The sequence below is a fragment of the Peromyscus leucopus genome, chromosome 3, assembly GCF_004664715.2.
Source record: "Peromyscus leucopus breed LL Stock chromosome 3, UCI_PerLeu_2.1, whole genome shotgun sequence".
NCBI lineage: Eukaryota > Metazoa > Chordata > Mammalia > Rodentia > Cricetidae > Peromyscus > Peromyscus leucopus.
Window position 1 is genome coordinate 58,547,805 of NC_051065.1, and position 14,283 is coordinate 58,562,087.

At 44.5% G+C, this 14,283-nt stretch overlaps 1 protein-coding gene across 1 annotated transcript in view; it reads left to right on the plus strand.

The window, feature by feature from the left end:
• The first annotated feature begins 4,061 nt into the window (after nt 1-4,061).
• Nucleotides 4,062-14,283, plus strand: part of Tnpo3 (transportin 3) — a 97,135-nt gene continuing 86,913 nt past the window's right edge. Inside the window, exon 1 of the mRNA XM_037203689.1 lies at nt 4,062-4,303. The gene's annotated coding sequence lies outside the window, so the exon portion shown is untranslated. The remainder of the gene's footprint in view (nt 4,304-14,283) is intronic.

Here is a 14,283-nt window from a genome sequence, read left to right on the forward strand (position 1 = left end):
TTACTCTGTCATTCAGACAGGGCTAGAACTTATTTGGTAGCCCACAATGGCTTCAAGCTGACAGCAATCCTCCTGCCTCAGCCTCCCATGTGTCCAAAATGGCTGTGTGTGTCTCTCTGTGTGGTATGTGTGGGATTGTATGTGTTTGCACATGTCTGCATGGATGTGTGAAGGCATGTCCCTCAATCATTCTCCACGTTATTTTCCAAGATAGGGTCTTTCCCTGAGCTCGGAGCTCAATGATGTGTTGGACTGGCTGGCCATGTGCTCCAGGAATCTGCACATAAACCCCATTGTCTCCTCACCACCACAGTTACAGATGGGTACCACAATGCCCAACGTTATGTGGGTGGTGCAAATCTGAACTTAAGTCCTTGTGTTGTGTGACAGGCAACTTGGCATCTCCGCAAGCCTCTAAAATGCTTCATTAGCAGACCATCCTGCACGGGAACAATGGCAGATAAAGACTTCACAGTATTCAGAGGGCATTTGAAGCACATTTTCATTCACTGTGAGCTTTCTAGTCCCTGCAGTGTGCTCTTCCTTGCCATCAGGAAAATAACTGTTTAAAGATTATAAACAAAATTTGTACTTGTAGAACTAAGACACACACACACACACACACACACACACACACACACACACACACACACACACAGAGGCTGGGGATTTAGCTCAGTGATAGAGCGCTTGCCTAGCAAGCACAAGGCCCTGGGTTTGGTCCTCAGCTCCGGAAAATAAAATAATTAAAAAAAAAAAAAAAAGATACACACACAGGAAATAGGAAGAAAAGGGGCTGGAGAGATGGCTCAGAGGTTAAGAGCACTAGCTGCTCTTCCAGAGGTCCTGAGTTCAATTCCCACCAACCACATGGTGGCTCACAACCATCTGTAATGAGATCTGGTGCCCTCTGCTGGTGTGCAGGCATGCATGCAAGCAGAACACTGTATACATAATAAATAAATCTTCTTAAAAAAAAAAAAAAAGAAAGGAAGAAAGAAAGAAAAGAAAATTGAAGAAAAATCCCAGAATCTCCCTAAATCCATGACTCACTGTGAATGTGGGAGCACCCTGTCTAGGTAGTGCTATTTGTTTAGATGTGTTCAAGTGTAATGAGGGGACAGAACAGGAGTGATCAGAACACTACTGGGCCACCATCCCTCTGTGTGTAGTAGTATCTAAATATAATTTCTTTCTGCAGGAAAAAGGTTAACGTGTGTGTGTGTGTGTGTGTGTGTGTGTGTGTGTGTGTGTGTGTGTGATGCATATACGCTAAACTATCTAAATAGTGAAGAGGTTGTCTTTCTCTCATTCCAGAGCCATCGTTCCTTAAAGGAAATCAGGGTTCGTGTAATGATATATTAGGTACCCTAATAAAATTTGCCTGGAGATCAGAGAACAGAACAAGCCACTACATTAAACATAGAGGCCAGGTAGTGGTGGCACATGCCTTTAATCCTAGCACTCAGGAGGCAGAGATCCGTCTGGATCTCTATGAGTTCAAAGCCACCCTGGATTACATGAGATTGACTCAGTCTAAGAGAGAAACAGAGGCAGGCAGTGGTGGTGCATGCCTTTAATCCCAGCACTGAGAGCTCGTGCCTTTGCTTGGGAAACACACACACACACACACACACACACACACACACACACACGCACCTTTAATCCCTGGAAGTGATGACTGGGCGGAGAAAGGTATATAGGGCAGGAGGAGACAGGAACTAGAGCCATTTCCGCTGAGGAAGCTCATTCAGCTAGAGGCCTATCGGCTGAGGCTTTTTTCAAGCTGAGGATTTCTGGAGGTAAGAGTTATCTGTGGCTTGTTCCTTTGTCTCTCCGATCTTTCAGCATTTACCCTAATATCTAGCTGCAGGTTTTTTTATTAAAAGACCATTTAACATTTGAACGACAGGTTTGTGGGTCCTCTACGTCTTTCCCTAGGTGCTCTCTCTCTATTCCTCTTGAAGAACAGCCCTACAATTCTTCTTTTATATGTGAACACACAGTAGTGTTGACACCTTTAAAATTTTTTAGTCCTAAGAGTTTTAACATGTATACAGATTCCTGTAAGAACATCCTAATTCACAGTGTAAAACATCTCTTCTCAGGCAAGTATAGGGACCAGTGGCTGGCAATCCTACTTAGTTTGGGGTTATACACACTTCCCCCTTCTAAGAACCCTCGTTAGCTGCATGTACAGGGCAAGCATATCCCTCTCAGTCAATGCGTCCAGCAGTGTTGGACCCCGGCCTGCACTGGACCACATCTATACCCCCTCTGAACAGTAGTGTAGGTTTTTCTGCAACTAGTAACAATCAACATTAGACAGTTTTTACTCACATACATTCCCAATACATTCAGGTATGAAGAACAGAAAGAAAGGCTGCTCTGGCCTGAACTGACTTGGGGTGAAAGCTCAGTAAGGCAAAGCTGAGTCTTCAAAGTGAACTTTTGGGGAGAATCCCCTATTTGCCCATCACATGCATATGCATATTGGGAAAGCATATGCTAAGATCAGACGTGTTAAGGGAATGGGTACAAATAGTAGAAACATTATTATCTATCTTACTCTATCAGTCAGAACAAGGAGCTACCTTCACTATACCCCTTAGTGATGTAGACTGTGGGGGTCCAGCCCCTCGATAGTCCCCTCCCAGGGTCCAGGAAGAATCTACAACCAGCTGACAATTTAATCTTTGATGATAAGGAATGAATCTATGTACACGAAACTCATCAGTCTATACACTTTATTCTTCTGAGTCAGTTTTTTTCTCTACACAGCTTCTATTCTGCTCTGATGCCTAGCTTCTTTCTTGCCTGATTCCTCTCTACAATTATCTGCTGTCCCCTCTAGATTCTATCTTAAGTCTCTCATCTTAGCTCTGCCCCATCTAGGTTCTCATCTATCTAGTTCTTTCCCATCTTAGCTCCTCTCTCATCTCCTTCTTCCTCATCTTGTTCTTTCCCATCTGGCTCTTCCTCGTCTTCCATCTCGTTCCTTTAGTCCTCTCTTCCAGCCCTTCAATCTAGTTCTTCCCTATCTCAGTTCGTTCCTCTCCCGTTCTTACCCATCTAGTTCCTCCATTCTCTTTTCTCTTCTTTGACTAGTCCTTCTCTGAAAATAAAGCTGCCCTTTTATCCCTTTGACCCTTATCTCTCCAAGCTATCTCTGCTCCCGCTGTTTCTGGCAAGTGTGCTCAGTTGCTAGGCAACTTGGCTAGGCAACTTCCATCACAGCTAGATGTACCTGTAAGTTGGAACACTTTAGTTCTGAGTTAATTGTTAAGGCTGGATCTAAAACTAGAGATAAGACTTTGGAAAGGAGAAAGCTAAGCTTACTTAGCACACCCACTAGACCTTCTCAAACAGATAGTCTGGATGCTTAAGTCTGTTCTTAGTACAGAGGTATACTCCTCCAGGGATGTTCCTTGACAGATGCTCTTAATGACAATAATTACAGAAAGGCCTGAAATTAGGGATCCTGGCTGCATTACTGCTCAAAAGGTTATCTAAATATTCCTTTAGTAGAGGGGAAATTGTGCCCAATAAATGATGGAAAAGCTACAATAGCACATGAGAAATTCATAGTAGGAAATGGCTAATAATCAACAGCCAATATCACCAAGACTCCTTGAGCCTCAGCTTGACCTCTGGAAGGCCCTGGATTCTTCCAAGTATTAGCTTGTCATAGTCAGCTGAAATCCTACTTCATATATTTTTGGGGCTTGTAGCACCCTAGAAAACAAACTCATCCTTTTTTTGAAACCCATAAAAGGGAGACCTAAGCAATAGCTGGGTCCTTGTGTAGCCTGCTGTCAATCTTGACAGCACATCCCTCCCTCTACAATCTGTACTACCACTTTGCTATAAATAAAGTTATCTTGCTACTTTTATAGATCTGTGTGAGCCCTTGTTTTCAACTCTTTGGATAAGAGGTCAAAATCCTGGAAACATTCCACCTTGACCCTGATTGGCCACTGATGTCAGGGTCAGCCTGGAGGTGAGAAAATACTTTCTTTCCTGTTTAACTGCTAAACATTGCCCCACTGCTTCCTACTCATTTCATTCCGATGTCTGTCGCTGACGGTCAGCTGAACTCGTCAGTGTGGTCGGAGAGCCGTTAGTCTACCGCCGGACCTCCTTTGCCTGGCCCATGGACAGCCAAGGTCACACAGGCGAGGCACATGGATGCCAGGACTCAGTTCCTGGGGAAAGTGGTCACTACAGATGGCTGCCTCACCCAAGACGAAAATGACGATGAGGCAAAAGGAGAAACAGGTGCCCCACTCCAGCCAGGAATGAGGTAAAATCCCATGCAACCTCCCTCCTCCTCCTCCTGTTGTTTCGAGTCTGTAGTCGAAAGCCAAACTCCTGCAGCTGCTGGAGAAAAGAGAAGAAACAATCTCCTCTCCTCTCTCTTTCCCTCTCTCCTGCCTCTTCCCTTTAGTCTTGGGGGAATCTGAAGCAATCCTGCTTCCTCTTGTCCTTGGACTGTTTCTGCTCTCTGAAGCAGAGCCGAACTCGGCTGCTATCTGAATGTTAAATGTTTTTCTCCCCTCCTTTTTGTTCTTGTTTTCTTTTAATTTCACGTGTCTAAGTTACAGATGTCTAGCCCTGGCATTCAGACATTAAGAACACAATTTATTGCCTGTTCTGTGGCTTTGCTTGAGTAGTTCACAACTTGCCTACAGAGTCAGGCAGATGATTAAAGGGAGAGAAACACAAATTAGAGGTGCAAATACCAGACTTGGACCCAGTCAGGAAATAGATTGCCTCCCCACATGGGGACCTCTCTCTCTGTCCTGCCCTTGCTTGACTGCTTCTCCTGTCTTTAAAACTTGTGTTGTCTGCCAATCAGCAGGCACAGGTCAGACAATTAAAAGTCATTAGGGCATCTGCTGATAAAAAGACTCTCATGACAGGGTAACTGGGCCGTGGAACTGAGCAAATTAGACTCTCCGCAGAGCAAGACAAATCTGCACATCTGTCAGGTGCATGCTGGCATGGTGTGGTGGTTTGAATGAGAATGGCCCCAGAGGCTCATATATCTGCGTGGTTAGTTCCCAGTTGAATTGTTTGGGAAGTTATTAGGAGGTGTGGTCTTGTTGGAGTAGGAGTGTCATAAGGGGTGGGCTTTGAAGTGTCAAAAGCCCATACTAGGCCCAGTCTCTCTTCTCCTCCCCTCCTCTCCCTTCCCTCCCTTCCCCTGCCTTCCTCTCCTCTCCCTGCCTGATGCCTGGGGATCAGGATGTAAAGCTCTCAGCTACTGCTCCAGCGCCAGGCCCATCTGCTTCCCACCATGATGATCATGGACTCACCCTCTGACGTTGTAAGTAAGCCTCCAGTTAAATGCTTTCTTTTATGAGTTTCCTAGGTCATGGTGTCTCTTCACAGCAAAAGAATAGTGTTAGAATTCTGCTCTCGCTCCAGCTGCATGACCGCCCGTGCGCATTTCAAAGGAGCTAAGTACAGGGTCTTGCATCTTATGTCATCAGTGTATGCTGGTGACTTCGTGCATGCAGTGTGGTCATGCAATCAGCGCATGTGTGGTGTAGCTCTGTAAGCCTGCCTGCACCTTAAAAGCTGGACCCAGGCCCCCCTCCTCCCTTCTCTGTTCTCTCTTCCCCCCACTATCTCTTTTCTGTCTCTCTCTGCTCTCTGCACGTGTGTCTCCCCCAGGCCTGGTTCTTTTGTCCCCCTCCCCCAATAAAGCTGTGATACTGGGTTTTGTCGTGGCTCGTGACCTTTCCGCATGGTAACCAGTGCTACTTATCAATCTTAATAGTAATGAAGATACAGGGATAATATCAACTATTTTTATCTTCCTTCCTGTGGCTTTTAAAAATCTATTACTAAATTTTTGAGATCTCAAGTTCCCAGACTAACATAATCTCTAAACTTAAGGGTCCAAGGACCCTTTCTTCTCTCTCTCTCTCTCTCTCTCTCTCTCTCTCTCTCTCTCTCTCTCTCTCCTTTTGGTTTTTTCGAGACAGGGTTTCTCTGTGTAGCTTTGCACCTTTCCTGGAACTCACTCTGTAGACCAGACTGGCCTCAAACTCACAGAGATCCGCCTGGCTCTGCCTCCTGAGTGCTGGGATTAAAGGCATGCGCCACCACTACCTGGCCCTTTCTTCTCTATAACATAAATTGACATAACCCACCCTGTCTAATTTGGGAAGAATCTCCTCTTAGGTTGATTCCTTATGAAACATCTTATGGATTTTCCCTCTCCCTTTTTCTACCCAAACTCTAAGGAAACAGGCATTCTTATATCATAGCACCTCCATCATTTCCCCTGATCGGGGAAATGCGCTGCCAGGGCCCCAATATTCTTATCATGATTGTATTAAGCCATCATTCCTAATTTTAGATACAGTCCAAGTTCTCATTCAGGCAGTAAGTCAACACATCAGCACCTTTCCCAAGAGGCTGACTGAGGGAAGATCACCTGACAGCCAGAGGGCGGCCAACAGTCCCTGCCTTCACCCAGGAGTGCACAGCTCGAAAGTGGACCTGCTGTGCAGGAACTCAGACCTGAGAGTAAAGAGACAAAAGGGGCGTTGTGTGATGTCCATCGAGGCTGAAATTGGAGATGGTCTGTATGCTAAGGAAGGATTCCACAGGAAGCTGCCCCAGGAATCCACATTGGACCAGTTCTTCTCTCTCCAGAGGAAGTCCTTTGAGGAAATCAGCTCAGAATCTTGTTTCCTCCATTCCTTTGCAGGTTATCATGGGAAATTTTCATTCAGTTCTACCAGATACTACCACCCCCTGGGGCCAGGGGAGATCAGGGAAGAAATTGGCAAAAGTTTAACCCAAACAAAAGGGGTACCTGTTATGAATTATTGTGGGGGGGAGGGGTGACCCCTGAGGGTATCCTGCGTGCATGTGCAGCGAAACATGCTGGGCAGATGCAGTGGTGGGCTGGGCAGATGCATGCCATGTGGGTATGGTGGAGGCGGAGGCAGCTAGTAATTTGCAACCCAGATGTTGCACCCACGTGGAGACTTTATTATAATAGAGAGATGAGGAGAAAGGTAGGAAAGATAGAGACAGAGAGAAAGAGAGACAAGAAGAAGAGAGAAAGAGGTCAAGGGTGTGTACCTGGGGGGAGGAAAAGCAGAAGAGGGGGAGAGGAAGAGGCAGAGTTTTTCCTTAAAAAGAGGCTTTTGCGTCAGGATGCAGGGTGGTGCCGACGGGTGCGATTTCAAGGGGCGGGTCAGAATATTCTCTGTACCCTATTTTACTATGACACTTTCTAACTCTAATACAACCTGGGGGACAGACAGAGCTGGCATCCAAATGGCAGCCTTGACTGTATTGTCATCTAATATTAATTAGACTATTTCTGTAAAAGACAAAAAAATGGTCTGAGGTCACATATGTGCAGGTGTTCATGGCCTTCCACTAGGACACCTCCATCTACCAAGTGTTGTATTTTAAAAATGGCGGGAAGGACTCACACCATGCAACAGGGCCCACGTGGGAGGTTTATTGAGGGGAAGGGAGAGAAGGGGCAAGAAAGGGGTCCCTGGGGATAAGAGTGAAGGAAGAGAAAGAGAGAGGAGGTGTACAAGGTTTGCCTTTTATAAGGAAATGCAGCAAACATGAACAGGGGGTGCTCTTCGTGGCTGCAGCTGAGGATGTATCCTGTCAGGACCCTAAGGGCAGGCCAGTACAGATGCCCAAATGCTAACACGAAGGAACCAGGGAAGCCCCAAAAGAACGGAAGTCCCATCCTGACCTGGAGATTGTGAGTGATCCGTTCCTGAGAGGTCCACATGATTTGCCACCGTTCCTTTGATGGGTCATCAAACCCGAAACCACGAATGTCAGCAGATAGCACCTGAGGCCCATAGGAGAGAATTCCCTGTTTGCTGTCACCCACGTGTCTAATATTTCCACCAATACAACCACTGTGGAACCCTTCCTTAGGCTATAGAGTGTCTTCAGTCTGGCCTAGATGGACATCACACAATACCCCTTTTGTCTCTTTACTCTTAGGTCTGAGTTCCTCCATAACTGATGTCCTTTTCTTAGCTGTGGCATTCCTGGGTGAATGCAGTGACTTTTGGCCTCTTGGGAAAGGTGCTGACTCGTGTTGAGTTATTGCCTGAATGAGAATTTGGGGCTGTATCTATAGTTAGGAGTGATAACTTATAATCATCATAAGAACAGCCAGATGTGGGGCTTAAGAGATGGCTTAAGAACACTGGCCATTTGCCCGGAGGACAACCATCTCACCACACTTGTTAGGTGATCAATTGTCCTTTGCTCAGGGTTAATGAGTTTTCCTGATCTAGGACCTCCAGTGTCATCCTAGGAAAGTTCCAGGCAGACTGGATCTAAGTATCCGTCTCTCAGGAAGCAAGAACAGGCTGGGAAACAGAGAGATGCCAACAGTGTGCAAAGCCACGTTACTGTCTGAAGGTGATTGGCTGAGCTTGGGTTGTCAAACTGATGGTTGGTTTCCTGCTTCCTTTTCTCATTAAATACACTGTAATCTCAGTTACATGAGAGGCTGAGGCAGAAAGATTTCAAGTGCAAGATTCTGTCTCAAAAGAAAGACAAAACAAAACACCGGAGAATCCAGCTACTGGACTACACCCACATGGTTAGAAGGAAGTAGCGTAAGGGTTGGTGCTGGCTGTGACTCAGGGTCCCTCTGAGCTGGAAAGTCAAAGGCAGATGTTGTCCTCAATCCATGAGCCTCCACCAAAGGTTCAACTGAAGGGAGAAAATGCTGGGTTTAGGGTGTCTCAGGCTGTGTGAGCTGGAGGAAACCAGTTTAAAGCATGTGCCATGCCCTGAGAGCTGATTAGCTAGGAGATGTTGGGCCAGAAGATGAGGCTATATGGCTTTTCTTTTTTCAAAAAAGAATTTATTTAAACCGAGTGGTGGTAGCACACATCTTTAATCCCAGCACTGGGGAGGCAGAGGCAAGCAGATCTCTGAGTTCAAGGCCAGGCTGGTCTACATAGTGCCAGCCAGGGTTACAAAGAGAAGCTTCGTCTTAGGGAAATAAAAAAGGACTTATTTTTATTTTATATGTGTGAGTGTTTTGCCTGAATATATGTACATGTACCACTGTTTTGGGGAGCCCACCAAAGACAACCACTCAGACACAAGTTTATGGCCAATTGAAAGTCTTTATTCCACTAGGTATGGTGGTACACACCTTTAATCCCAGGATTCAGAAGGCAGAGACAATCTCTGTGAGTTCAAGGCCAGCCTGGTCTACATAGTGACTTCCAGGACAGCCAAGGCTACATAGTGAGACCCTGACATAAATAAACAAATAAAAAAGTAAAAAAATAAAACAAAAAAGTCTTTATTTCAACTGGAGGGACTACACTCAGGAATTTGAGTCCTAAGTATAGCCCTGAGCATTCTTATAGAGGGGCCTTTAAAGGCAAAACACCATCCTGTTATCTCTCTCTGCTACAGCGGGAGGTTTGCACAAGCAGGAAGTTTAACAGAAGCTAAGATAAGCAGTTAGCTGGAGGGGTTTCTGCACAAAAAGCTAAGATAAGTTATCTAGCACATCTTGAACTTGGATTCCTAGAATAGAGTTGGGTAATTTTCCATGGGATTCTCCAACAAAGAGATCGAATTTTAGTTAAATCTGAAATGGCCTCAGCAAGAATACAAGATTGATGAAGCTCTGCACTGCCTTGCCCTGTCACACCACACATGGTGCCCTGGGGGAGGGGGGGGAGTCAGAAAAGGTGTTCAGAACCCCTGGAAATGAAGTTACCCATAGTCATGAGTTGGCATATGGGTTCTGGTTACTCTGAAAGAGCAGCAAGTGCCCTTAACTGCTGAGCCATCTCTCCAGTCCTAATATATGGCTTTTCTTGGCAACAGCCACCAAGATTCAGCCAACGCTGAATACAACTTAAAGTTTATACTGTCATTGTTTGAAGACGAATATTATACCTGTTTTGTTATTTTTTTTTTAAAAAAAACTCAAAACTGAAAGCCTCCCCCCCACCCCCAGGACTAACTTTCATGGTACTGGAATGCAATGCATGCTTCCAAAGGAGGGAAGCAACTAATAGTCCTACACAGCTTTGGTGCCTATAACCCACAACAATGACCAACAAGTCACGATATCCCTAAAGGTACCATAGTGGCATTCATATTTTGATGGTAACCAATAGCTGTCTGATTGGACTTAAACCTGCTAAACAGGAGGGAAATCATGTCTGGTACTGGGAACCTAGTCAATCACCTGGGGAAAGTGGGGTCATGGATTCAGAGGAGAACCTGCTACTGCCACCATCTTAGTAACTTTTCTATTGCCATAAGACCCATGAGAAGGTTGTTGTGGAATATTATTTTAAAGTGTGTTGGATTTTTTCCTATTGCTTTTGTTAACAGTGCAAATATATGTTAAGTTTGTTTTATTAAATTAAATTAACCTGTGAGTAGGAGGCTGAGTCGGCAAGTAGCTGACAGGAAGTGGTAGGGAGGACCATGTGTAGCTAGGGTTCTCACGTGGGGACTAAGAAGGACAGTTGGGATTTTTGGAAGACACCAACAAAGGGAGAAGGTTAGCTACTTGCTACTCAGCCTCTCTGAGTGAGCAGAATTCCACCTCAGCCTTTGAATTGTGAGTTCTTTGGAGGGATAGAGATCTAGATAAAGTTTCCCTTAATAGCTTTGCAAGAGTCAGTGCCTGAGGGAACGGAAACCCCTCAGGCTGTGGCCCTTGCTACCTTGCTGGTAGGCAATGGAGTTGCTTAACTAATCTCTGATTAGGACAGCTGGTTGCTTAAGGGGCAGCCACTGTAAATGATTAAAAACAGTTAACAACACAAGGCAGCTTATTAAAAAATGTTTATTGGGACTCATGGTTCCAGAGGGTTAGAGTCCATGAGCATCATGGTGGGGAGCATGGCAGCAGGTAGCCCTGGTGCTGGAGCAGTACTGAGAGTTAATATCCTGATCCAAAAGCAGGAGGCAAAGAGAGCTAACTGGGAATGGAATGGACTTTTGAAACCTCAACACCCTTCTCCAGTGACACACCTCCTCTAATAAGGCCACACCTTCTAATCCTTCCTAAACAGTTCCACCAATTGGGGGACATTCTCATTCAAACCAGCACAACTACTTTACTAAAAGAGCACAATCTCTGACTATATTCTAAATACTTATCCCTACACCCAAGATAAGTGGAGCTCTCATCCCTTATCAAAGAAACTTCTCATCGCAACAGGCAGAGATCATTACAGAAAAGCACAATTGTTCAAAATGCAGAGAAAACTGATCATGGGTTCTCAGCCCCAATAAACACATCTACAACACAACTCGTATACCTTAGGCTCAGAGAACATCACACAAGAGGATGCAGAAGGATCATAAGAGCCAAAGGACCAGGAAGTCTGCAGTGAGATCATGTCTCCTGGAAATATCAGCGTCCATGATAGCTCAACACTACATAAGGCTGAATAAAGACACCAATAGACGAGGGGACTCTCACAGGGCCCCAACCCTAGACAAAGAACCACAGGCAACTAAGACACACTGAGAGCAGGAAAAACAGTCCTCCTCATGATGAGCCCTCTCATTGGCTATCTAATGCCAACTTGTCAGCCCTGAAATCACATACATACAAGCAGTAAATGGAATAAACAAATTGTATTCATAAATGTATTCATGTATACACACACATATATATATGAATACATATGTAAAGAAAATAAAGAAAAAGAGGCCATGGATTTGAGAGGGAGCTAGGGAGGGGGCCCTGAGTGACTCCAATATACAGGCAGCATCGGCTCCATTTTGAGTACAAATACAGAAGCAGAAAGAATCACCCTGCATCTCACTGAACAAATAGGAACTACCTACCACCTGCCCAGTACCAAAATCTGTTGGAACACACAGGAACACACGAGCTTATTAAAATCTTACCAGGACTAGAGAAATAGCTCATTTGCTAAAGTGCTTGCCGTGTTTCTTTTTTTTTTTTCAATCTATGGTAATTTCTTTTTACGTTTTATAAAATCTTTATTGACAAATAATTCACATAGTATACAATTTGCCTGTTTGCACAATTAGACTTTAGTCCAGCATCCTCATAGGTCCATGACACCATCACCACTTTCTATTTTAGAACATCACTATCTTCAATTTCATACACATAATGTATGGTGATTACATTCCGTCTTATTTTTTTTAAATGAACATAATATTTGCAGATGTAACCATTTTTAAGTTCACAATTCAGCGCTTGCCATATTTCTTAGTCAGTGTTGTATTGCCGCAGAGAGACATCATGTCCATGGCAACTTTTATAAGAGAAAGCATTTGGGGCTTGTTTACAGTTTTGGAGGATTAGCTCATTATGATCATGGTTGGGAAGCATGGCGGTGTACAGGCAGGCATGGTGCTGGAGAAGTAGCTGGGAGTTCTACATCTGGATCCATAGCAGAGGGAGAGCCACTGGGCTTGGTTTGGGCTTCTGAATCCTCAAGGCCCACCCCCAGTGACACACTTCCTCCAACAAGGCCACACTTCCTAATAGTGCCACTCCCTTTAGGGGCCATTTTCTTTCAAACTACCACATGCTCTAACAGCATATTGGAGCTTGGGAAAACAGAGGTTCAAAATCCCCAAATATCCACTTTGCCCTTCTCATTTCTAGCTAGCATACCTTATAGGGAATCTGAACAAACAGCTAACCATTCCAAAGTTTAGTCTTGTCCCTGTGGTTAGGTGGTCAGCCTGAATCTGAGCTCATGGTGGGTGTGAGAGCGTCACTCATCTCCACACTTTCCTCTCATTGTCATAGGGGAGCTGTCAAATGCTCTCAAGGCTGCTGAGTCTTGCAAACCCTGCTTCCCAGCCCAACCAGGTGCTGTCTAGGTTAAATCTAGACTAAAGGTTAATCAGAATAAGCAAACCATTAATAGTGTGTAACTAGTGAGCAATTTATAATTACATGTGCTGACTCCTTTTTTAAAAGTATGGAATACTTATAAAATAAACTCTTTTAAATATAGAACATAAATATAAAGAATACAAATGTGCCCCTATCTGTCCCTCCTGTCCCATATTACTTGCATCTGTATCAGCAATCTGCCTCTGACTATAGGAAGGCATCCTTAGACTGTTTAAACTCTGATGAGGCCTTTTTAATATTTCTGTAGCCATTCAGTAACTTGTATGGAGTATATGTGTGTAATTATAGTGTGATATGTAATGAGTAACCTGAGAGTTAACTGTAGCACAAATTCTAATTGGTCTGAATAATTAAAACCTGGAGTCAGATATTGGGGTAAATGCTGAAATACCAGAGAAGTAAAGAAGCAGTCAAAGTCGCCTCTTACCTTTCCTACTCCTTAGACCAAAGATGGGGCCAGAGCCTGTCTCCACCTGCCTTATATTCCTGTCTCCACCTGCCTTATATTCCTGTCTCCACCTCCCTAGTGCTGGGATTAAAGGCGTGCGCTTCCCAAGTACTGGGATCAAAAGCATGAGATCCCAAATGCTGGGGTCAAAGGTGTGTGCCACCACTGCCTGGCCTCTATGGCTAACTAGTGGCTAGCTCCTCACTCTGATCTCCAGGCAAGCTTTATTTGTTAGAGCACAAACAAACTATCACCACAGTTAACATTAGTGATTAAGACTGGAATAAAAATTCAGCAAAAGTTCAGCTATCAAGGGGAATTGGACTACTTGTTAAATTGCTACCAATGAAACTGATGTAGCTTGTGAATTTACTGTTAGTCAATATTTTTTTGAGAGAGGGTTTCACATAGCCCAGGTTAACTTTGAACACATGCTACCTAGTTATAGACAATCTTGAACTTCTGATCCTCCTGCATCCACCTCTCAAGTGGTAGGATTACAGCATGCACTACCAGGCTTGGATCATGTAGTTTTGGGGATTGAATCCAGGTCTTCATGCATGCTAGGCAGGTACTCTACCACAAGGGCTAGATCCCTGGCCATTGTCTTCCAGTTTTATTTCTGTTTTTGGAATCAGCTTATTTTATTATTGTTGGTTTTTGTTGTTGTTGTTTTGCTTTTTGAGATAGGGTTTCTCTATGTAGCCCTGACAACCTGGAATTCAATATATATAGACCAGGTTGACCTCAAACACAGAGAGCCTCCTGCCTCTGCCTGGAGAGTGCTGGAATTAAAGGCTGTGCCACCACACCAGCAAGGCTAGCTTTTTCAATATGATGTTTTAAAAGAAACTTTATTATATTTGTACAGGTGTTTGTAGCATGATTATCTACACCACCTGCATGCAATGCCAGTGGAAGCCAG